Genomic DNA, 24,039 nt, shown 5'->3' on the forward strand with positions numbered 1-24,039 from the left:
ACCTTTATGACCTGTAACACCACCAAGGTCTGCAGCTTCACTCCTGAAGCCAGTGAGACCACGAACCCACCAGGAAGAGCGAACAACTCCAGACGCACTGCCTTTAAGAACTGTAACACTCACTGCAAAGGTCTGCAGCTTCACTCCTGTCAGTGAGACCACGAACCCAGCAGAAGGAGGAAGCTCCAGACACATCTGAACATCTGAAGGAACAAACTCCAGACTCACCATCTTTAAGAACTACAGCACTCACCACGAGGGTCCGCAGCTTCATTCTTGAAGTCAGCGAGGCCAAGAACCCACCAATCCCGGACACACTTTTACATCCACTCCTTTGTCTTATTTCTGTAAAACATGTAGCAGGGATATTATTAGCATCATATTTTAGTGAAAATATTAAGTGACTTGTCCTAAGTCAACCAACCAGCTTGAGATAGATTCAAAATTAGAATTCAGAATTCTCAGAACATGTTTCAGTGTTCTTACCACTGTATTTATTCAAACCACCAGAATCAAGGCATGGAATAGCAGTGTTCTGTATAGTATTCCTTCACATATTCACCCACTCTTCCAGAATATTTATTAGTGTCGGATGGCAAGGTATCATGAGGATAAGAGGTAAAGAAGACATCATCTTGACTTCCAGGTTCTTAGACTTTAATGAAACATTCATAGTGAAAATAAGATGGAACATTCAGCAGAAACTTCTACTATGCATGGTACTGGCCTCCATTTTATGAAAAACTTTCTGCTGGAGAAAATTCAGAGTAGATCATTATTTCTAATTCCTCTTTGTATTCCTTGTTCATGCCAAGGAGGAGAAATGACGTCTCTAATAGGTGAGTTTTGAAAAGGTAAGGCTGAAGTCCATCCAGGCTTGTTTAGGAGCCAGTCTGCCAGGCAGTTGGGTGTACTCTGGACTGCCCTGCTATGCAGTGCCCCTTCAGGGGAAGCCTATGGTAACTCTGTTGCACTAGTGACTGGGTTAGTAAGTCTGATTGAGCGTAAAGTACTGGTAAACACACTTGGCTGTAGGTCTAAAGTCAGGCCTTCCAACTACCTTTCTCATAATGCAACTGACATCTTCACTTCCTTATGCCTCATTATGCCTATCTCAATTGGATCTATACTCAGAATGGGAAGGTAACCATGATTTAATGGCCATCTAAACATGTGTGCCTATTATCATCTTATCAACAGCCATAGAGGAATTGATTATAATCCCATTACTGTTTTCACAATGATGAAAATGAGGCATAAAAGATTAAGTAACTTATCCACATTCACACAGCTAGTTAGTGACAGAGCAGGGCCATGAGCTAATTCTCTGTAATTGGCCACACCGCAACCATAATGCAAGGTGAACAGTAACAAATTCCTTAAAAGACTCATACCATGTTATTACATATTCAATTCCATAAACAAAGATCATAATTTGTCTTTTAATAGTGGATCATCTCAAAGAAGGGGCAAAAATCCTTTTGAGAGCCATGTTGTTCATTAATATGACCCAGGAGAGTAATCTTTTAAACACAAAAAAATTATTTTATTTATGAGTCAGATGCCATAATTCACCCAATTCTGTTCTATATGACCTCACTCTCAGCTCCTATTCCAGTTTCTACTAGGTAGCACTAAATATGAATTCTAGTTAGGCCAATAAAATAATGTAGTTTCCCACGGTCTGTCGCCAATACCTAAATTACTTTTCAATAAGAAGAACCTGGTTTCTGGTTTCTCAACCAAACCGAAGACTCAGTCTAATTAGATTCAGGGAGTGTGTATTTTACCTGGAGTCTGATTATACTTGGAGATTCTCTCTCTGAGAATTAGTTAAGTACAAGAGCACCATCAAGAGATGTATGCTATAGATTCATTATTGAATACTATGGAGGAGATACAATATATCTTAATCATAATATAGCTACAATAAATATGTGAAAGACAGGCTAGAGATCTTACTCTGTATGTTAGCTTCTGTGTCAGAGAGTCCTCAAGACCACCCACAGGTTTAATGATTTGTCTCAGGATTCAGCATAAGTTGAACCCAGGATTATGATTTTTTTATAGCAAAAGGATACAAAGCAATATCAGCAAAGGAAAGAGGTAGATGCAGTGAAATCTGGAGGAAACCAGGCACAAGCTTTCAAAGGTCCTCTGCTAGTGGAATAACACAGGATGTTCTTAATTTCCCAAAAACAAGTGATGATGTATGTGAAATATTTTCAACTAGGGAAGTTCATTAGGGACTCAGTGCCCTGGGTGTTTACTAGGGGTTGGTCATATAGGCAGTTTCTGCCTGGCATATGCCAAAATTCCAAACACTTTAAAAGAAAGCAGTTGTTCAGCATAAACTATTTGTTGAAGTTTAGGCAGAACCTATTGTAAGGTTTAGGCAGAACAGTTTAGGCAGAGTAAATCACTCTTATAAGTTAATGTTGGGAAATCTAAGTTCCCAGACAGCAACCAAGGGCTACGCTTCTCTTTCTAAGAACATGAAGTCTCAGACCTGCTATGTTGAAGATTTTCTGTACAGCTTCCAATGGGGAAAGAAAAAGCATTAAAATAGAGCTCAGTGGGCACTTTATTTAGGAATCACAGACAGAGCAGAGTTTGGTCTTTTTAATTTCTGAAAAGAAGAAGAAGAAGAAGAAATCTCAAAAAGTTTTACTTTCTTTGGATTCTATTCACACTAAAAGACATTGTGTCATTGAAGAATTACACATTTTTTTTTTGTTAGGAGTTCAAAATTGTTCTCTTGACTTATGAATGGGCTAGTCCTTAAAAATAGGATGATACCAAAGGTCCATTCTCTCCTTTTTATACCAAACTACTCTTTCTTCAGCAAAGCTGTTTTGAACATCCTATTTGGTTTCCAGTTATAAAAATAATTTAACTAAATTGAAAAGGAAGAAAAAAGTCACCAGCTTTTCCATCACGCCAAGATTACCATTTTAACTCATTGGCGTGTATATTTCAGAGCTTTCTGTAAGAATATATGTGCTCATTTTCTTCTTTACAAAAAGGAATCATGCTTTCTTGACCTAACAATATGCCTTCCTTACTACTAAATATATTTCTATATGACTGTACCTTCCTTTGTACAGAGGCACTGCAGTATATTTAGCTAAGCATTGTTATTTTCACATTCATCAGTTTTACACAGTATTCTAGGTAAAATAGGCTGAGAGTAATCCTACTCTCAAGGAGATGACATTCTACTGGGGAGAGAAAGACAGAAAGAAATGAGGTAGTTACAAGAAGTAGCAAGTACTAGGAAAAAAACAGACAATGTGATAGAGTAGGGAGGAGAAACTGCTTTAACTTGAATGGCAACTGAATATCTCAGGAAGACAAAACACGTGTTTTTACACCTGAATGATGAGAATAAGGTCATCATGGGAAGATCTGGAGGGAGAGCATTTCAAGCAGAGTAACAGCCGTTGCAAAGACCTTGAGCCAAGAATAGTGGCCATATGCAGAGAAAAACATTTGGAGATTTCTGAACAAGGTAATGATGAGTTAATTTTTTTTTTTTTTTTTTTTTTTTTTTTTTTTTTTTTTTGAGACAGTCTCGCTCTGTCGCCAGGCTGGAGTGCAGTGTCTTGATCTCGGTTCACTGCAGCCTCCACCTCCCAGGTTCAAGCAACTCTCCTGCCTCAGCCTCCAGAGTAGCTGGGACTTCAGGTGTGCACCACCACGCCCAGCTAATTTTTATATTTTTAGTGGAGACAGGGTTTTGTCACGTTGGCCAGGCTTGTCTCCAACTCTTGGCCTCAAGTATTCTGCCCACCTCAGTCTCACAAAGTGCTGGGATTACAGGCATGAGCCACTGCACCCAGCTGAGTTAAACTTTTAAAAGCTCATTCTGGGTATCAAGGATCATCAATTTTAGGAAGGGAAGAGTGACATCAGAAACTGTTATAAGAATGTCAGTAAGAGGTAATGGGGTCTTAATATAGAGGTGTAATAGCAGAGACGGAATTAGCTCATCATAGTTGGAAAATGCTTTGCAGCTAGAGCAAGTGATACACTTGTTGACGCATTGGATATGAAGTGTTAGAACAAGATGTAAAGTTTGGCCCATTAATTTTTTGCTTGACCACTCATTTGAAGAAGCATTTTCATAAATTTGGAATCATGCTATTTGTCATATATAACGAAAAATATTTTTCCATCTTTATAGTTTATCCTATAATTTTGTTCATGCTGTTTTCAATATATAGTGCTGCTATATTTAATTTTATGAAGTTCAGTGAATCAATCTATTCCTTATCTTTATTTCTTTCAATAATAAGCTTATAAAGTAATTCTCTACCTCCAAAATTTGTCACCTATTATTTTCTACTGAAATTTTTTTCATTTTTACGTGTTTGTAATATAGCTAAAATATATTTGTGAGATGTGAATAATGAATATGCTTTCCTCTTCCGTGAGTGGCTGCCTAATTATCCCAACATCATTAGTTAGATAATCCATCTTTTATCCTCTGATTAAGATGCCACTTTGATACTATACTTAGCCTTATTTTATTTAGGTCTATTTCTGTACTCCATTTATCTGCCTAAACTTGGTCTAGTACCTAATTATTTTCTTAATTATTAGATTTTTATTATATACTTTAATATCTAATAAGGAAAGTCTGTCCTCATTACTCTTATTTTTCAAAATTACCTGGGTTATTCTCACATTCTTTCTTCCAGATGAACTGAGAATCATATTGTCACATTTGAGGGAAAAAAGCAGTTTAATATGTGGTAAATTACCAAGATGTCAGCTCTATATTTGATTGGAATTAATGTAAGTTTTTGGAATATGGCATGCTAAATCTAAAAAATGGCCTAATCACTTAATGAAGAAAAGAAACAATCATTATCTTCTCCTTTCTTTATGCCCTTAAGGTAAGTTCAATTTCTTGCCATTTTTAAGAAAACCAAACTTTAGACATCCATCATGTTTTGTAATAGAAATGATATTGCAAAAGTTTCTTTAATCATAAACATTTACATTTTACAGTACCACATGATTCATAGGAGAGCATTTGTACATGTTTAGCCCATTATTTTAAACTTCGAGATCACATTTTTGTTTCTTCAAAGGAAGAAAATAATCTGATGTTATTGCTTTTATCTTATATTTTAAGCCTGACCCAGAACTCAACACTTAAATACTTCCTTATTGCCAGGTATCCCATACAAACTTTTTGAGTTTTCCAAGCAAGATACTTTCTGATAATGCAATTGTATGGTTTTGATTCTGTTTTTCATATTTTAGTCTTAATTTGCCTATAAATCACACTCACTCTTTGAATATCTTATTATTCTGAATGTCTTATTACTTCCTACGTATGACAGAGACATTACTTAGAAAGTAAAAAATAGGAATGAGATTCAAAAATCTTGCTTTGATTTATTGGAGGAAATTGCAGCATCATGTATATATGCATAATTGTAGCTGTAAAACAGTTTGGCCAGCCTGAAGTAGAGTGAAGTAAGAAGTCAAAACTACAATACCAAGAAAGGGATGGAAACTTGGGTTCAGTTCAGGCTTAATAATATTAAAGAAGTTAAAATGCACTGGTGATGCTTACAAGCAGTAAGGTGTTATCTTCATACCTCCATGTTATGTTTTTATGCCAGTTGGACACAGCCGCAAGCCTCATGCTTACTGACCCATTAAAACAAACCAGAGGTATGAAATAGAGTTCAGAGCAATTGTCCATTGTTTCTCCTGCTTTTCCTGCTTCAGTCCATGCCCATCATCTACCAGACTCTTGATTTCATCTGTTATTCATTTAAAGATATAGCTCCTCCTATTTGGAGTTAGTTTCAGCAATGAGTTCCTCCAGTTTCTAAAATGTCCTGTCATTCCTCATCTTTCATCTTTGTCTTGTGCGGATGCCTTCCATTTTCCCACTCATTTCATGCAATCTCAGATAGGATTCCACATCCTGACTAACTCCTCAGAACTCAATTACTGACCCTAAGGCCTCCACCGAATGGTTATTATGAAAATTAGATGATGTAACTTTAATAAATATGAAGCATTTTTCACTATATAAAGAACATCAAAGACATTCAATTAATGGCAACTGCTACTAGATACAGTGTCTTACAGCAACCAGTTGTAAAGTAAAAGCAAACTGATGCAAGTAATTGCTTTTTTGACCAACAGCTTAAAAAATAGTTTGACTGTTTTGTTTATATTTAATTAGCTAAACATTTAGTGTCACAAACAGAATCAATATCCATGTGTGACAGCTGGTGGTCACCCTTATGTTCATTATGTTTTTATATAGGAACAATTTTCACATCTGCAGACAAAAAAGGAGCCATTAGAGAGAAAAGTTGAATCTAAGTAGGGTGAGCATATGTTCTCGTTACTTGTGACAGTACCAGTGAATACCTGTTATCCTAGCATTATTATTAATAGTGGCCAGTTTCACTCTCCATCATGGCATTATCCAATTGAATTTTCTGTGGTGATAAAAATGCTCTCTATCCAAGCTACCCAATATGGTAGCTGCTAGTCAATGTGGCTATTGAGCCTTCACAATGTGACTAATGCGACTCAATTAATTGTATTCAATTTAAATTTAATTAGCCACATGTACCTACTGGCTATTATATTGAACAGTGTAGCTCTAAAGTGTCATTGATTGGATGATATGTTCTATGGTCATACTAACGATAAAGTGTATTTGGTGAACTGAAGTCCTTAAGGCCATTAGAGGAATATAATCCAGGTGGAAGGATTAGTCTTTAAAATAAGATGTCTTCAGAAAGTGAAGAGTAGGTGTTTCGGAACCACAAATTACCACACGTCAGAGGAGAGAGCCAAAACTTCAAGGGGGAGCTAAACCATCCTAGCTGTGATAGTGGGACCTCATGTTCTTGCTATGTTCCTCATTCCTTATATGTTTCTATCATTTCTTACCTACCACAGTCCAATTCACCTCACAAGCTGCACTTTGTGTTCCTGACTAATTAACATGCAACTGGCACAAAAAGAAGTGACCTTTTCTTGACTAATTTTCTTTCTTCAATTCAACAAGAGCCTGTGAAGTACTGTGCAATTAACAAGAGTGTAGGGAGAAGTAAAGGTCTCATTTTACGGTTTAAAAAGGATTAATTTCACAAAGAGGAAACTAGTTAAAATTCTAATAGTAGTTAGTATGCATTCTGTAGCACAGAACCTAATTGAGCCATTTTCCATGTTTTACAAGAATAACAGAACAAGTGGTTGTTTAATTTTTTTCTGTATTGCATTATATTTGAATGTAGTTTTTCATTAAATCATAATTAGGAGTGACATACAGACCCAATTCATTACCATAGCACTTACTGGCACTCAACATGTGACTTGTTAATATTTGTTCTTATTTAAGGGCAAACAGAATTATTTCATTTCAGATACAAAAAGTTATTTTAAATACTTGAACAAACTGAGATTGCTCTATTATTACTTAAATTTACTTTCCTTCTGCTAAATATCCATAGAAGGAACACAAACTACAATATTAATTTGGCTTTTTTCTATTTATGTGGAGTTCCCAGGAGAATTAGCTATATATATATATATATATATGTATGTATGTATGTGTGTGTGTATATATATTATATATATATATTATTACTGCCTCTAGAAAATATGACTTTGCAGCAGAGGCGGAAAACACTTTTTGCTTTTTTATTTTTCACCTTTCTGAATCTCCAAACAGGCTAACAAAAATAATATTACTTTCAGTGTCTCTTATTTAAAAAAAAAAATACTGGGCCTAAAAACCACACAGCTGGTCTTTTCAATTTTCTTAACTACTGAATTGGATTAACTGCATGATCTGAGTCAACTGATTCTGCAGAAATCAATGGCTGAGAAGGCAAGATCTTCTCTCCGGGTTGGCCTCATTCCTAAGCCTCTGAGCATGTGATATTCACTCAGTGCACCATCAACTATTAAAATAATTGCTTTGTAAATGCCCAAGTTACAAACCTCGATGAATGATATTTGTCTCAGTAGTATCCCGTAGATGAGTAACAAATATAATTTAGAAATTTACATTAAAAATAACATTTATTAACTTTTTCTAGTTGTACTTATTATAGAAAATCTAGATGGTAGAGATATGAAGAAAATATAATCAGCATAATTCAGTCTCCTACTATTAATATTAGGATACGTATCTTTAGAATCTTTTTTCACATGTATGTATATATATATATGTATGTGGGGTGGGGGTGTGTGTGTGTGTGTGTGTGTGTATGCCCCTGTTGGGGGGTGAAGGTAGATAGAATAATGCCACCCCATCAAAGATTTCCACATCCTAATGCCTGGAACCTGCAAATAAAATAGGTTACATGACAAAGGGGAATTAACATTGCAGGTGGAATTAAGATTGCTAATCAGCTGACCTTAACATAGAGAGATCAGCCTGGATTAACTAGGTGGGCTCTGTAAAATGGTAAGAGTTCTTAAAAGTGAAAGATGAAGGCGGATGTAATGTAAGGAGGACTCAACTCATTGTTGATGGCTTTAAAAATGGAGAAAAGGGGCCAAAAGCCAAGCATTGCAGATACCCTTGCAAAGCTGAAAAAAGACTAAAACTGACCTTGACCAAATGGACCTAGTAGATATTACAAACATTCTACCAAACAACTGAAGAATATACATTTTTCTTATCTCTGCATGGAACATTCTCCAAAATAGACCATATTCTTGGTTATAAAGCAAGTCCCAATAAATTTTTTAAAAATCAAAATCATATCAAGTATCTTCTCAGACCAGAGTTGAATAAAATCAGAAGTCAATACCAAAGGAAAATCTCAAAACTACACAAAGACATGGAAACTAAATAACTTTTCCTGAACGATCTTTGGCTAAAGAATGAAACTAAGGTAGAAATCAAAATGTTTTTTGAAATGAATAAAAATAGAGACAAAACATACCAAAACCTCTAGGATACAGCAAAAGTAGTGCTAAGAAGAAACTTTATAATGTCAAATGCCTATATCCAAAAGATAGAAAGATTTCAAATTAACAACCTAACATTGCATCTCAAGGAACTGGAAATACAAGAAAAAACTAAACCCAAAGCTAGAAGAAGAAAAGAAATAACAAAGATCAGAGCAAAACAAAAGGACATTGACAGCAAAAAAAGATACAAAACAAATCAACAAAAGTTGTGTCTTTCAAGGATAAATTTATAAAATTGATAAATTAATAAAATTGATAAACTGCTAGCTAGATTAACCAAAAAAAAGAGAGAGAGAGAGAGAAAGAAAATATTCAAACAAGCACAAAGCACAATCACAAATGATAAAGGAGACATTGCAACTGACACCACTGAAATACAAAAGATTATGAGGGACTACTAGATTTTTAAATGTGTTATTCCCTACTGGAAATCCTAATGTAATCAAAGAATCTTTACACCATGCAAGTTTCACTGATGCCTAGTCTGGTCTTATTTTACAAATAATGAAACTCAGGAACACAAAATTACCGAGGTCAAATCACTATTCAGTGACCATCTCATTACAAAGATTTTGATGCTTTACGAATCTCTTTCTTCATAACGTGTTATAATAAAGAATGAAATGAAGCAAAAAAGTAATGTGAGTAAGATGCTTTGAAATATTTAAAAGAGAAAATGCTGATTTTTGTGGTCCTGAGCATAAAATCAGCTAAGGAATGTAATATGGTCATTTGATCTCATATGTAGATGGATTAAAGTGTCTGGTTGGTGGCCTAGATGTTTTGATCTGAGAATTCTAGAAAACACCTCCCCAATTCCACCTTCAGTTAACTCCTAAAACAAAACAATGATTTGAGACACTTCCAGAAATCTACATCCTACAGAAGCAATAATTCAATTATTTAGCCAATTAATTATTTGCCTTTATATTTTTGTGCCAATCTAATTATTATTTATAATAAATATTCTGTCTTCATTTGGCCATTAGTAGGTAGAGATATGTTTGTAATTTTTTTTTTTTTTTTTTTTTTGAACAGGATCTCACTCTGTCACCCAAGCTGGAGTGCGGTGGCACAATCTCAGCTCATTGCAACCTCCGACTCCTGAGCTCAAGTGATCCTCTCACCTCAGCCTCCAGAGCAGCTGGGAACACAGATGTATGCCCCAACACCTGTTTTTTGTTTTGTTTTGTTTTTGTTTTTGTTTTTGTTTTTGTACTTTTGGTAGCGATGGGGTTTCACCATGTTTCAAGTGATCCGCCTGCCTCGGCTTCCCAATATGCTGAGATTACACGCATGAGTCACTACCCCTGACCATGTTTGTAATTTCAAATGTTCCTAAAATTCATAGAAAATACATTTCATACACTGAGTCATGGGCTCAGCCAACACATTCATGTGTACACATAAAGCTCAAGTGCTTAAAACTTAGGAGTAGAAAAACAAACACCATCATTGGCAATTGTAGAATTTGACTAGTTATTGCTGCACTATGATATGTTACTGCATGCTGGTGTTATTTAAACATAATCTATAAAATACTCATAAAAGGTTTTGGAAGGTTTTTTTCAATATTAGGAAGCTAGTCAGACAAATTTTTAACATTGTTTGATACAAACACACAGAGACAGATATGTGAATAGTATATTTTTATGTAAAAATGTCAGAATATTTATATAAAATGTATATAATATAAGCCTTTATGTATATAAATAACAATAAATATATGCATGTGTTTCATGTCAAATAAGACAATGGATGTATAAAAATAACTATATAAGAATTTGATGATTAAAATTATAATCACACACACACAATAAGATTCAAATGAAATGTATTCTACTGTAGCTAATATGCCATCCCTACCAACTACTTGAGACTCTTCTATCTCAAAAGCTTAATGGCTAAACCTTAGAGATTTAATATGCCACCATGTCTTGAGAAATGAGCAAGACATGCTTGATTAGTTTCAAAATGAAGTGTGCATTTCTATGAGACTATTTAGCAGGCTGTGGCTTGCGTGTATAAAATGTCAGGATTATTAAGTTTGATATGAAGTCAGTGTCTTGGGATCAATTAATTTAAAGTTTATTAAGAAAAGAAGAAATCTATCATTAGGTATATTTTGAAACACACAAAAAGTATTGAATGAGGATGACAACATGTTTAATTCAATATGCATCTTCATAGAGGCTGTCAAATGGCTCTAAAAGATCTGATACATCATAGGTCCTATAGGTGTCTTTGTCAGCTTCGCATACCTCTTCTTTTACCACGTTGTGACAATCCAGAACACAGTTGTGTTCTGACTGCCTTGAAGTTTAATGTACTTCTATTTTGAGGCATTTACTGAATCATATTCAGAACCATGGAGCTTGAGGTATATGAGCACTATCATTTTTCTTTATTCTATTAAAAAGGTCTCTCATCTTCTTCCTATATATTTTCCCTAGCCAGAAAAGAAAATATTGCTGTCACTTTCAGTGGGGTTTGCCTTTCATCTCACAGTAGCATTTCAGGTCTCTAAGTGGTATCCAATTTATTTGTATTCCAATGCCACTTCACTGAAGCATGCCTCTCTGTCAGCTGAGCACAAGATTCAGGTGCTCCGTACTTGGAAGCCATGCTATGAACAAATTGACAATATCAACTGCAGCTAGTCGTCTTGCAAGCAATTTTCACTATCTGCAGGAGAGGAGTTCTCAAAATTATTTAGTAGCTCTACCTATAATATTTTTGAAGGTATTCCAAGATTCCTTTCCTTGACTTTCTCAAAGTATGATGTTTTTGTTTTCAATTCTCTTTTATCATATTGAAGACGCATTTTAGTATAATTTTTATTCTCCTAAAACTAGTTTTTATTTAATATCTGTTATTTAATATCTTCACATTTTTACAATTTACTATTAAGATCACACTTTAATTATTCCTTGTAATTTAAACCATATGTCAATAGGATTATTATTTCACAGTTTTATGATGTCTAAAATCTGAGGGATGGTCCGGAATTACAACATGCATAACATAGCATAGTGTAATATTACAGAACAACATATTTTCCTATTCCCTTTTTGCATCATTCACTATATACTCATTCACTTCAAAAGGATGCAATAATTACAGCTCATTGCGTGACTAGTATATTATGTGTAAAATATTCCTTCTCATTTATGCTGGATTAACTGCAAATTTTTCACTCTTTCCTTGCAATGTTCCTTTTCAGTATCTCCCATCATGACCTAGAGCCTGCTTCAGTGCTCCTTTGAATCTGGGCTGGCTTTGTGGCTTGCTTCTCACACTAAAATGCAATGAAAGTGACAGACTGCCAGGCTGCAAAAGCCTTTGTGCTCCTCCACTCTCTCGGGATTCGTACGTCTACCATGAGGTCAAGCTCAGGTTCACATTCTGGAGGATGAGATACCACTTGGAGCAGAACCATTTTTTTCAGCAGATTCATGTAAATCAACCTGTCATCACCCAACCCTAGGTGACCACAGATGATGAGTAAGCCTAGCCAAAGTCACCTGAGCCCAGTGCAGCCAACCTATAGAATCATAATAAATAATAAATAATTCAAATTTGTGTTTAGATAGAGTGCAAAAAAATGTGGCCTTACATTGGGCTAAGACACATCAAATAGACCAAAGAGAAGGCATGACTTCTAGATATTTGCAAGAAAACTAAAGACATGTCTAACCATATACTTTCATTTTCTCCATGAAAGAAGATATTTAAATTTTTATTTAATTTTCAAAATTAATATCTTGTGTTTAGGCACCACTGAGGAATTGAAGAATGCAACATAAAGAAACTAATATTTAAGCTGGGTTTTGAAGATGGAAGATCATTTATAAGACAAAGAGGGAATACAATAGTCTCAACAACAGAATGAAGCACTTGAGCAAAGGTGAAGAAGTGGGCACAGCTAGAATAAAGTTGCACATAGAGGTTAGTGGAAGAAGAGACTGAAAAATGGGTTTAGACTATATTGTAAAAGGCTTCCTCAGGCAAGTTAAGAAATTTGGGCCTAATTTTGCGGGCATGAAAGAGAATCGTTTTGATAAAGGAGTGATGATAATTTAGGAGACAGAGTGAAGAATGATTTAAATGAGGGTGATTAGATGCGGTGAAACCAGATAAGATGACTATTTTAAGTGTGCAAAGGAGATATGATGATGGCTTCAAAGGTAGTGTCAGGGAAGATGAGAAGAACTAGTTTCAATAATTTTTTCAGAGTTAAAATTACTAGAATTTAAAGACTTATTATTGATAATTTGGGTTAAGAAAGAAAGGAGGAGAAGAGAGAGCAAAACAGGCTACCATTTTCTCTAGATTTTCAGATTAAAAGATGGTGGTGGACTGTGATACTTCCACTAAAATAGAAAATATCAGAATAGCAACTTTAAGAGGAGAAATGAACTATTTTCAACATATTAATTTTAAAGTAGCTTGAGGACATACAGGTTGACATGGCAATTTTAAAAAAAAACAGATAAAGGTGAAGTTAATGAAATTACAATTGCCTATCTCTGCATTTTGATGGCAATTAAAGGCATGGAAGCCTGAAATACCCAGGGATAATGCTAGGGTGAGAAAAAAAAGAGAGTCAAAGAATTGAACTCTGGTGAATACAAAAATCTAAAAAAAAAAAAAGCAAAGGAGAAGAAGCTACTAAAGAACACTTAAAAGCAACTTTCCAATGTTTATAAAAATTTTAAGATAATAATGTCCTGGAAACTGAAGGCACAAATTCCACAAGGAGATGGTGGCGAACAGTGTCAAGTGCTAAACAAAAGATGAGTTAAGATGAGGTTCAAAAGGGCAGTCCTATTGGGAGTTAAGAGGTGACAGCAGGAAGAGCAGCTTTCTCAGGCACTAAGCATGCCCTTCTTGTTAGAAGTAGTTAATGGATAGACAGTAATTAATTTGAAAAAGCAGGGCTTAAGCTACACTGTCATACATTTCACTGAAGAACTGAAGGAGGGAGATTGGGCTTCAAGGAAAGATAGATGAAAATTGAGAACATCTGAGCTTACTTACATTCAGAAGGGAAAGGATTCTTGAAGAAAAAGACTAACCAGGTTTCAGACAGCTAATAGGATGTAGTCTCTATGGCATGAACATAGCAGCTACCTTAGAAAATAAGCAAAGGCACCTCTACCTCTGGGCCATAAGGGAAGAATGGGTGTCCCTATAAGAATGTTTACAAGAGGGAATGCAAAGTCATGGATATCCCATCTGCTAATCTTTTCTCTGTGAGGTAACAATCTATTGAGTGTGATGGCATTGAAAGCACAACAGGACTCAGAATAAAGGCTTTGGTATAGACATTATGGGAACTCAAAAGGAAGTTGAAAAGAGAAAGAAAAATGATTTCTAAACAGTGCTGATGGCTCACTAGACATTGACAAATCCTAAATTTATAGTCGTAATGATGTATAATCTGTGTGAAGTCATGGGGCAGTAGTGGAGGAAGTGGATTGTTGGATTCATTTTAGTGAAAACAGAAAAAATCGTGTGGATAAAAACACTGAAAGTCATAATGACACTGTTTTGAAGACAGACTGAACCTGGAGTGAAGCAAGAGTACAGCTTATATTTACAAAGGGGATTGAAAATGCAAGCTCAATCCTCTCGAATCCAATACTACTTCAATTCTGTTACGGTGAAAATAGCTTTTACATTGGCCTTTTCATATATAAAAAGTTACATTTTAGTTCACTTATGCCTGTTCTACTTAAAAACTCAGTTTGGTTTTTCTGTTTTGGATATTTTACTATCCTCTTTTAGTGAACATTCACAATTATAACTTACATAAAACATAATTTCCTCTGATAGTAAGGCACTATTTTATTTACCTTTCCCATGCTAAACTAAATGTCAAGCATAGTTCAGCAAAATAAATCAATAAATCTCAACAGACACAAATGCTTATTTTATTAATGCCAACTCTAACTCCAAATTAAAATCATATGAGATTGACATTGTGTACATATTTCAGATAAACTAATTTTCCTTTTTAATATCAAATACATAAGGAGAGTAATTAAAGCATTTTTTGCCCTTTTCTCCTGGTTCCATATGCATGGACTGAGAAGGAAATAATTAAAATGAATTTGCTCATCTCAAACAGACAATATAAAAATATGAGGATAGATAGACAGATGGGAAATAGATGGATAAACAGATGGCCATATCACTTTGGAAAAATAAAGTTAAAACTTGTTTGTCATTCAAATTAACAGCGAACAGCATTCTTTAAACTTGCACCTTGGATCAGAGCTAACAGTGTAAGTGCTAAACCATAGCACTATATCATGTGACCTTTAAAATAAAAACAAATACAAAGCCTATTTCAATATTTTTACTGCAGATCTCAAACAATTCAAAAGACTGCTGATACAAGTAATTTCTATGTTTATGGTAGAAAAGTAATAAAATTTTATAATTAATATATTCATAAACCAAAGATATCCAGAAATTAGTTTACCTTCCCCACTCAAGATTGAGGTTCAAGGGATAACTCTGTTTTTAAAGGGACTGAAACAACCAAATGGAACCAAGGAGTAGGGGGCAAAGTGTAAATTCAATTCCATGGATGAGCCAATGTGTGCGAACGGGAAAAATGTTGAAGGTAATTCCTAAGGAAATATAGGCTCTTAAAGCTTATTCCCAGATTTGATTAGCCTCAGAGAAGAGTCAAGGAAAGCAACACTAAAATTGAAGAGTTAGGGCCATCAGATTCCATATTTGATGGGTTATTTCCAATTGGGAAGCAGAGTCATTGACATACATTAGGATTGGTTCAGAAACTATGACAAAGCTCAGATGCAAATAGAGCAAAATACAGGCACCATAACAAGGAGAGGAAAGCCTAAGGCAAAAGAAATTAATGTCTTATATAATTTTTAAAAAAGAAATTAAGGCTTACTTGACCTTACACTACTCCATGCGTAGGTTTCAAAATATAATTCAAAAGATCATAAAAGGCCAATATAGATAACATTGTCACTAATACACTTGTGTTCTTGCTGAAGCAGTCTACAGTTGGTTAATAGAGCTCCCTAATAAAGCTTGGTAATGACTGCCAATGAAGTCATAATTTGGCCATCAGTAACCATTCTGAGCATAGTTTTCATAATCATAGACTAATACATTAGGAAAGTAGAAGATTGTATCATAATGCCTGTTGTCTTGTTAGTATCATGTAGTATCTGGAACATAGTGGATAATCAATGTAAATCTGAAAGCATAAAGTAATAAAATGAGAATATAGTTTTCATTCACTTTTAGTTTAAATATAATTTTGATTATATATCAATAATAGAAAATATTTATCAAAATTTTAACTGTAACTGTATTTATGAGGCATTAAATAACATGCCTGAGATCCACTGATAGCCAATGCAATCATAAGGACAGAAAAAAAAAACTTTAATTCAAAAAATTAAATAAAGCATTGACATTATAAGCAGAGGAGTGTTAATGGTCATTCAAGTTAGCAGGCATTAAGATACAATTAATTGTGTATCAAGTCAGTACAGTGGCCAGAGTGTTAAGAGGTATGCTCTGTAATCAGGGAGGCCTGGGTTTGAATTCCAGGTGACCATTTTACTAACTCTGCAGGTCTGGAATTTGCTTCTACCCTACTTGCAAGCTAATAAATTAGCCTGTAACAGAGACATAAGATTCCTGCATCAGAGACAAATGTCTTTGTTACAACACAGAAAGCAGTATAAGCATCAGCATATTTGCACTGGCTCCCCTTGCCCCTAAGTCCCACCAGGGCAACATAATAGAACAGGATAGAAACTACATAAGCAGCGAATTTGTGTCACAAATGAGAAAAACTGAGTTTGGGGATCCATTGGTTTTATAGCAAGAAGTAAGCAAGCCTGTTCTTTGTCCAAGTGAGAAAAGAGACATAGCTTCATCTCTCAACCATAGGAAATATTCTACTTGTCAGGGACTTAAAGTCTGGCCCACCCAGCAAGATATGTAAGAATGCAAGAGAACCAGAGTATTGTCTCTGCAAACATTATCTCACACATTTATTTATTTATTCATTCACTTTCTCTCCCTTTTCGCCTATTTTATTTTTCTTCATTATTCCTCTCATAACTTTTTTACGTTGTTTGTCTCTCTCACCAGAATAGAAGCTCTAAGAAGGCAGAATGTGTTTTCTTCACTGTTACATTGATAGAATTACTATATTTACTTGTTTTATAAAATATATATCTGTTTTATTTTTGTAATGTCAAATTTAAATATTTATCAGTTCCTAAAAGCTGGTTGCTTTTCTAGATATCAAGGATATAGCAATTAACAAGATGAAGAAGGTCCCTACTCTAACCTTCTAAATCTCTATCAGTGAAAAGTAGCCTATAATAATGCCTATCTATATGGTTATTGAGAGGATTTAATGGATAATACAAGTGAAATATTTGGTAAAATTTTGTCATATAGTATGTGCCCATGGATATTAGCAGTTATTTATTCAAATATAATGCTTCTACCATGGATAGTTTTTGCATTTCACTATTTATACTTTGAAATGTGTCACTACATATTTTAAATTTTTATTTTTAGTATTTGTTTAGAGATAAGTTCTGGCTATGTTGCCCAGGCTGGAGTGCAGTGGCTATTCACAAGCACAATCATAGCATACTATAGCCTGTGGCTCCTGGTCAAGCAGTCCTTCTTCTTTAACCTCTCCAGTGTCTGGGATTCCAGGAATGTGCCACAACACTCAGCTTACGTTTTTATATTTAAAATAAAATGTTCTAACACAGAGACTCATATAAAGCATAGTACAACACAGGATTAACTGATGTAAATATGTTACCATTTTTTCTCCAGAATATTATCAAATAAAGAAAAACATACAATTAATGTCCCTGTCTCTTTCTCTTCTCCCCTTCTCCAGAGTTAACTATGTCATTTCCATTCATGTTCTTGTACAATTGAGGATAATTTTTGTATCTTTAAATAAATGTCATCACACTGAATATACTATTTTGCAACTTTTAAAAACTTAAATTCAAACAGTATTTCCTTTAATATATCTGTCAAATCTTCTTGATTATTCCCAAATCGTCTCAATGGCATGTTTGTGAGGAGTGAAAGAGTGTGAAATGGACCTAGGTTTGTCATAATAAAAATATCTTACTAAATCCTGTGCTTTGCACTTTTAATGTCTTTTACTCTCACATATAAGTTTTACCAGTATACTAATCTTGCATTAAGAAATGGTCAGATTATAAACACTATGACTTTAAGACATTGACCTTTTAAGAAAATTTTATTTGGAACATTTTTCTTCTTATCTCTAATTCACACTTCAGAGACTGATTAAAATCTTCTTGCTAATTTCACTTGCAAACTATATCGCTATTACTGGTATTTACTGCACTTAACCTTCACCTTTCTGAAAGTAACATTAAAGTGTTATTTGCATAAATGAAAATCATTGCGTTTGAATGCTGCCCTGACTGTATATACTTTAACCACTTCTCCATAAATGACATTACAAAAACATTGTTGAGAAAATGCCATTTTAAAAGGCTATTGAAATAATTTTCCAAAATAAATAAACTACTTTTGATTTTCATGTTACAGATGGCTCTTCATACAACGTAAATTCAATGTAAATGTTTGCTGTTAGTTTTCCTACTACTCAGACTCTCACTTACTGGTGTCCTCTCTTTTAAAGACTTTATGTTTTTAGAGCAGTTTCGAGTTCACAACAAAATTGAGAGGAAGGTACAGAGATTTTCCATAGACTCCCTACTCCCACACATACGTAGCCTCCCAATTATCAACATCAACCACCAGAGGGATATATTGTTACAATTTATTAACCTACATTGGCATATCATAATCACCCAAAGTCCGTAGTTCAGGGATTATTCCTAGCATTGTATATGCTACGGGACTGGATAAATGCACAGTGCCATGTATCCACCATTAGAGTGTATCCACCATTATAGTATCATACAGAATATTATAGTTTTGCTGCCTTAAAAATCCTCTGTGTTTTGCCTGTTTATCCTTCCCTCTTACAAACCCCTGGAAACTCTTTCTTACTTTTTTCTCTCCATAGTTTTGCCTTTTCTCAAATGTTATACAAATAGAATCATACAATATACAGCTTTTTCAGATTGGCTTCTTTCACTTAGTAATATGAATTTGTTTCCATGATGTATTTTTATACCTTGATACTGCATTCTTTTTTAGTGCTGAATAATATTTCATTGTCTAGATATACTACAGTTAATTTACCTGTGCACCTACTGAAGGACATTTTGGTTGCTTCAGAGTTTTATCAATTACAAACAAAGCTGCTATAAACGTCGACGTGCAAATTATTGTGTGGACATACGTTTTCCACTCCTTTAGATAAATACCGCGGATCACAATTGCTAGATCAAATGGTAATGGTATGTTTTGTTTTGTAAGGAACTGTCAAACTATCTCCCAAAGTAGATATACCGTTTTGCATTTCCACCAGTAACAAAAGGGAGTTCCTCTTTCTCTACCTCCTCACTAGCATTTCTAGTGTTATTGTTCTGAATTTCAACCATTCTAACAGGTGCATAGTCATATCTCATTACTGTTTTAATATTCATTTCCCTGATGGCATATGATGTAGAGCATTATAATATGCTTATTAGCCATCTGTATATATTTCTTGGTGAGGTATCTGTTAAGGTATTTGACCCATTTTTAATTGAGTGTTTGTTTTCTTAATGTTGAGATTTAAGAGTTCTTTGTATATTTTGGATAACAGTCCTTTATCAGGTGTGTCTTTTAAAAATATTTTCTCCCACTCTGTGGCTTGTCTTCTCATTCTGACAGTGTCTTTTGCAGGGCAGAGATTTTTAATTTTAATGAAGTCTAGCTAATCCATCTTTCATGAATCATATTTTGATGTTGTATCTAAAAAGTCATGCTCACCATACACAAGATTTCTCCTATGTTACAGGAGTTATGAAATTTTGCATTTTACATTTAGGTCTATCATCCATTTTGAAGTTAATCTTTCTGAAAGTGTAAGATCTGTGTCTAAATTCCCTTTTTGACATGTGGATGTCCAGTTGTTCCAGCATCACTTGTTAAAATCACTACCCTTGCTCCATTGTCAAAGACTGCCTCCATTGCCTTTGCTCCTCTGTCAAAGATCTGTTGCCTATATTTATGTGAGCCTTTTTTCTAGGTTCTTAATTCTATTCCATTGCTCTATTTGTCAATTCTTTCACCAATACCACATTGTCTTAATTACTGTGGCTTTATAGTAAGTATTAAATTTGGGTAGTATCAGTCCTCCAACTTTGTTCTTCTTGAGTATTTTGTTGGCTATTATGGATCTTTTGCCTCTCCGTATAAACTTTATAGTCAGTTTATGATATCTACAATAATAATTTGCTGAGAGTTTTATTGGATTGCATTAAATCTTTAGAATAAGTTGGCGAAAATGGATGTCTTAATGATATTATGTCTTCCTATCCATTAACATGGAATACCTCTCCATTTACTTAGAGTTTCTTTGTTCTACCACCAGTTTTGTGGTTTTTTTCATATAGATCTTGTACGTATTTTGTTAAATGTATACTTCAGTGGTTCATTTTGGGTGGTGATAATATAAATGATATCGTTTTCAGTTTCGAGTTTCACTTGTTCATTGCTAATATATAAGATGGCGATTGAGTTGTACATATTAACCTAGTATCCAGCAACCTTGCTATAATCACTTATTAGTTGCAGGAATTCTTTGTCAATTTTTTTCTGATTTTCTTTATGGACAATCTCATTTGTAAAAGAGTGGTTAGGTTCCTAGAGAAACTTGAGCAGAATATTGACATGCAGAAACAACTGCCATGTTGATGGTTTCACATTCTTTAAACTGTAAGTGTGCTGTTAAAAAAAAAAAATCTCACAATGATTTGATTTACAATGCACATGTACCCTAGAACTTAAAGTATAATAATAATAATAATAAAAAGCTTTTGTACTATGTAATAATATTTTTAATGTACAGCAGCTCTTGTTTTGTTCTCTGGGTACTTCACTATTTCATGGTTACTACATCTTCTAACCTTAATTAATTAATTAATTAATTAATTTTGAGACAGGGTCTTGCTCTGTCACCCAGGCTGGAGTGCAGTGGCATGTTCATGGCCTCAAACTCCTGGGCTCGAGTGATCCTCCCACTTCAGCCTCCTGAGTAGCTGGGACCATGGTCGTGCACTACCATGCCTGGCAAATTCTTTTGAAATATATTGATAGATGCCTTACAGCCTAGTACATGGTCAATTTTTATTAAATGTTGCATGTGTTTGAAAGTAATGTTTATTCTGTTGGTAGGTAAGTTCTCCATATGTCAATTAAATAAAACTTGTTAACTCTGTTTTTCAAAAAAAAAAAAAAAAGATAAAAAGTTATTTTACTGGTGTACAGTTGAGAAATTAAATTGAAGAACTTTCTCCATAACTAGTGAGAGTATTTAAAATGTTAAGGCCATAAATTAATGTTCTGGTTGTCCCTTTTAATCATCTGCTCAAGATGCTGTTACACAGTATCATAGCTTGGGTGATTTAAACAATAGACATTTATTTCTCACAGTCCTGTATAGTGGCAAGTCCAAGATCAAGATGCTGCCTACTTAGGTTACTGGTGAAGAATCTCCTCCTGGCTTACAGATGGCCACCTTCTCACAGTATCCTTAAAGGGAGACAGAGAGAGAGAGAGAGAAAGAGAGAGATTGAGAGAAAAAATACTACTCTCTTTCTAATAAGGACACTAGGACACAAATTGCACCATGCAGGACCTACTGTCATGAACTCAGCTAACCCTAAGTAGCTTCCAAAGGCTACAACTCCAAAGACAGTCACAATGAAATGAAGGCTTCAGTAAATAAATTTTGGGTGGAGAAATAATTCAACCCATATCACCCCAAAGATATTTATATGTTATGTATGTATAACTTTCTTCACTTCTTTTTTAATACAAAACTCTTTACTTCTCATTTTTCTGTCTGTATTTGAAGACAACAAAATAACTTCTTTAAATCACTTTACTTTTAAGCATACTTAAGTTTTAAAAATAAATTTTGCTGAAAACAGTGGGTAGTAATAATAATAGTTAACATTTATTGATACTTGCCAATGGCATAGGCAGAGGCAATGTTCTAAGAGCTTTCAGGTATTGAACGTATTTAATTCTCATGAAAACTCTATCAGGTACCAATATTATTTTCATTTTACAGAAAAGAAGACTGTTTCTAAGACAGTCTAAATAGCTTGTTCAGAAACACATTAAGGGGCCAAATTTAGAAGCTATGCAGCCTGGTTCCAGATCACATACTCCTACTCATACACCTATAATGTACCTATACTGTTACAACATTAGATAATCAACACTTTGTCCTGTTTTAAGACTACAAATTTAAAGGATAATTGGAAAAGTTTCTCTTGCCTAGAGAAAAATACAATTTTTTAAGATAATGCGTCATAACTATGTGTATTATGCTTACTGAAATAGTTTATATTTGTACTTCCTTGAATCAATGTATACTAAATGTGCTTCAAAAGATATCTGTAGAAACCTGTCTCCTTAGACATCAAAGGATAGGCAATAACTGGATGTATATCTGATGGAAGTATTTTCCCTCATATTCGATTAATATTTTAAATTATGTGCTATGCTTAACTATAACATATCAAAAATAATTGAAAACTCTTTTTATTGTACAATTAATAAAATATTACAGACTTGTAAAATCTATGATAAATCATTTTTATTTACAACTGTCAGGCATTGGTGACATTTAGTAATGTAGTATGCATAACCTACAATTGCTTTTTAGTCTTTAATAGGTTAATCTCTTCTCACAGACAAATTGCAGGCACAAACTCACCTTAGCTGCTTTAGCATACTCACTTTACATTTGATTTGTCTAACTCAAAGCTCTTTACATAACAACAACAACAAAAAATCTACTCTGTGTAAATTTACTCTTCCAAGTAAAATAGTATAACAAACATATGGGTTACGTAGGCCATACCAGATGGTGTAGGCCTGTGCTCACATAGTTTGTGCATAGAGAACAAGATAAAGCACAGTGTTGTAAATCTTCATTTGTATCCTGTCTGGAACAGAAGTTTTTATTGTTCCATCAAACTGTCCAATCTATTACTAAGATCTGTCACATTTTCTTTTATAACAGTTCTTTTATTTATAGCAAAAAATTTCTACCAGTTTTCTGTCATTTGAATCCCTGCCATGTGATCCTCATGATCTGCCTTAAAAGAAGCCCACAACATTATCATTTAATTTCTTCTTCAGCCACAATTGCCATCCTATCCTAAAATCACACACCTTATTTATAGATACAGGACAACTTTTTCACCCTTGTATTTTCCCACCATAAATGTTGCTGCTTGGATTGTACTAACTAAACAATAGACAAACTACTTTTAATGTCATTGGTTCCAGATTGGGAAGTTTTCTGGGCTGTTCTTGGCAAGGATGGTGACAACAGATGCTAAAAAGCTGATATTCAGAAGCTGGACATTAGATGCTATAAGGAAAGTGCACTGAGTCTGTATCAGAAAGTGAGTATCTTGCCATGTACAGGTACCACTCCATCTGTAAGAGGAAAGAAAGGTAAACAAGACTCAATAATATCATATTCGACCAGAGTCTAAAGATATATATTTTAAATAAATTTAAATGTGGATTCATTGATAGAAAAGACTGGTCTCAAGATCTTTTCTTTCAAAAACTGTATATATGTGGCAGCAATTTAGATAGCTAAATATTAGGTAGGTTAAATTATATGATATTACCATTTTAGTAGGTCAAAAAGATCAAGTATCAGCAGTTTCATAAGGTTATGCCTAATACTGAGGTTATAAAAATACAATGACCCTAATTGTTATTGCAAATAATGAGGACCATTGTTATGCAAATAGATGGCAAAAACAGCAAGACACAGTATCTAATGTCACATCATCAAGCTCATTTGTCAGGATAAGGTGCCATGCATTACCTTATTTTTCAGCTATT

At 34.2% G+C, this 24,039-nt stretch overlaps 1 long non-coding RNA gene across 2 annotated transcripts; it reads left to right on the forward strand.

Moving 5' to 3' along the window:
* The first annotated feature begins 258 nt into the window (after positions 1-258).
* On the forward strand, positions 259-23,597 carry LOC105468180 (uncharacterized). 2 transcript variants are annotated; one of them, XR_011609940.1, is made up of 4 exons: positions 259-839; positions 4,704-4,901; positions 12,748-12,921; positions 23,467-23,597. It is a non-coding gene; the product is annotated as an uncharacterized lncRNA (long non-coding RNA). The 2 variants fall into 2 exon arrangements; XR_979345.2 differs by having other exon boundaries at positions 259-618.
* Positions 23,598-24,039: the final 442 nt, after the last annotated feature.

This window comes from Macaca nemestrina, chromosome 11 (genome assembly GCF_043159975.1).
Source record: "Macaca nemestrina isolate mMacNem1 chromosome 11, mMacNem.hap1, whole genome shotgun sequence".
NCBI classification, from domain to species: domain Eukaryota; kingdom Metazoa; phylum Chordata; class Mammalia; order Primates; family Cercopithecidae; genus Macaca; species Macaca nemestrina.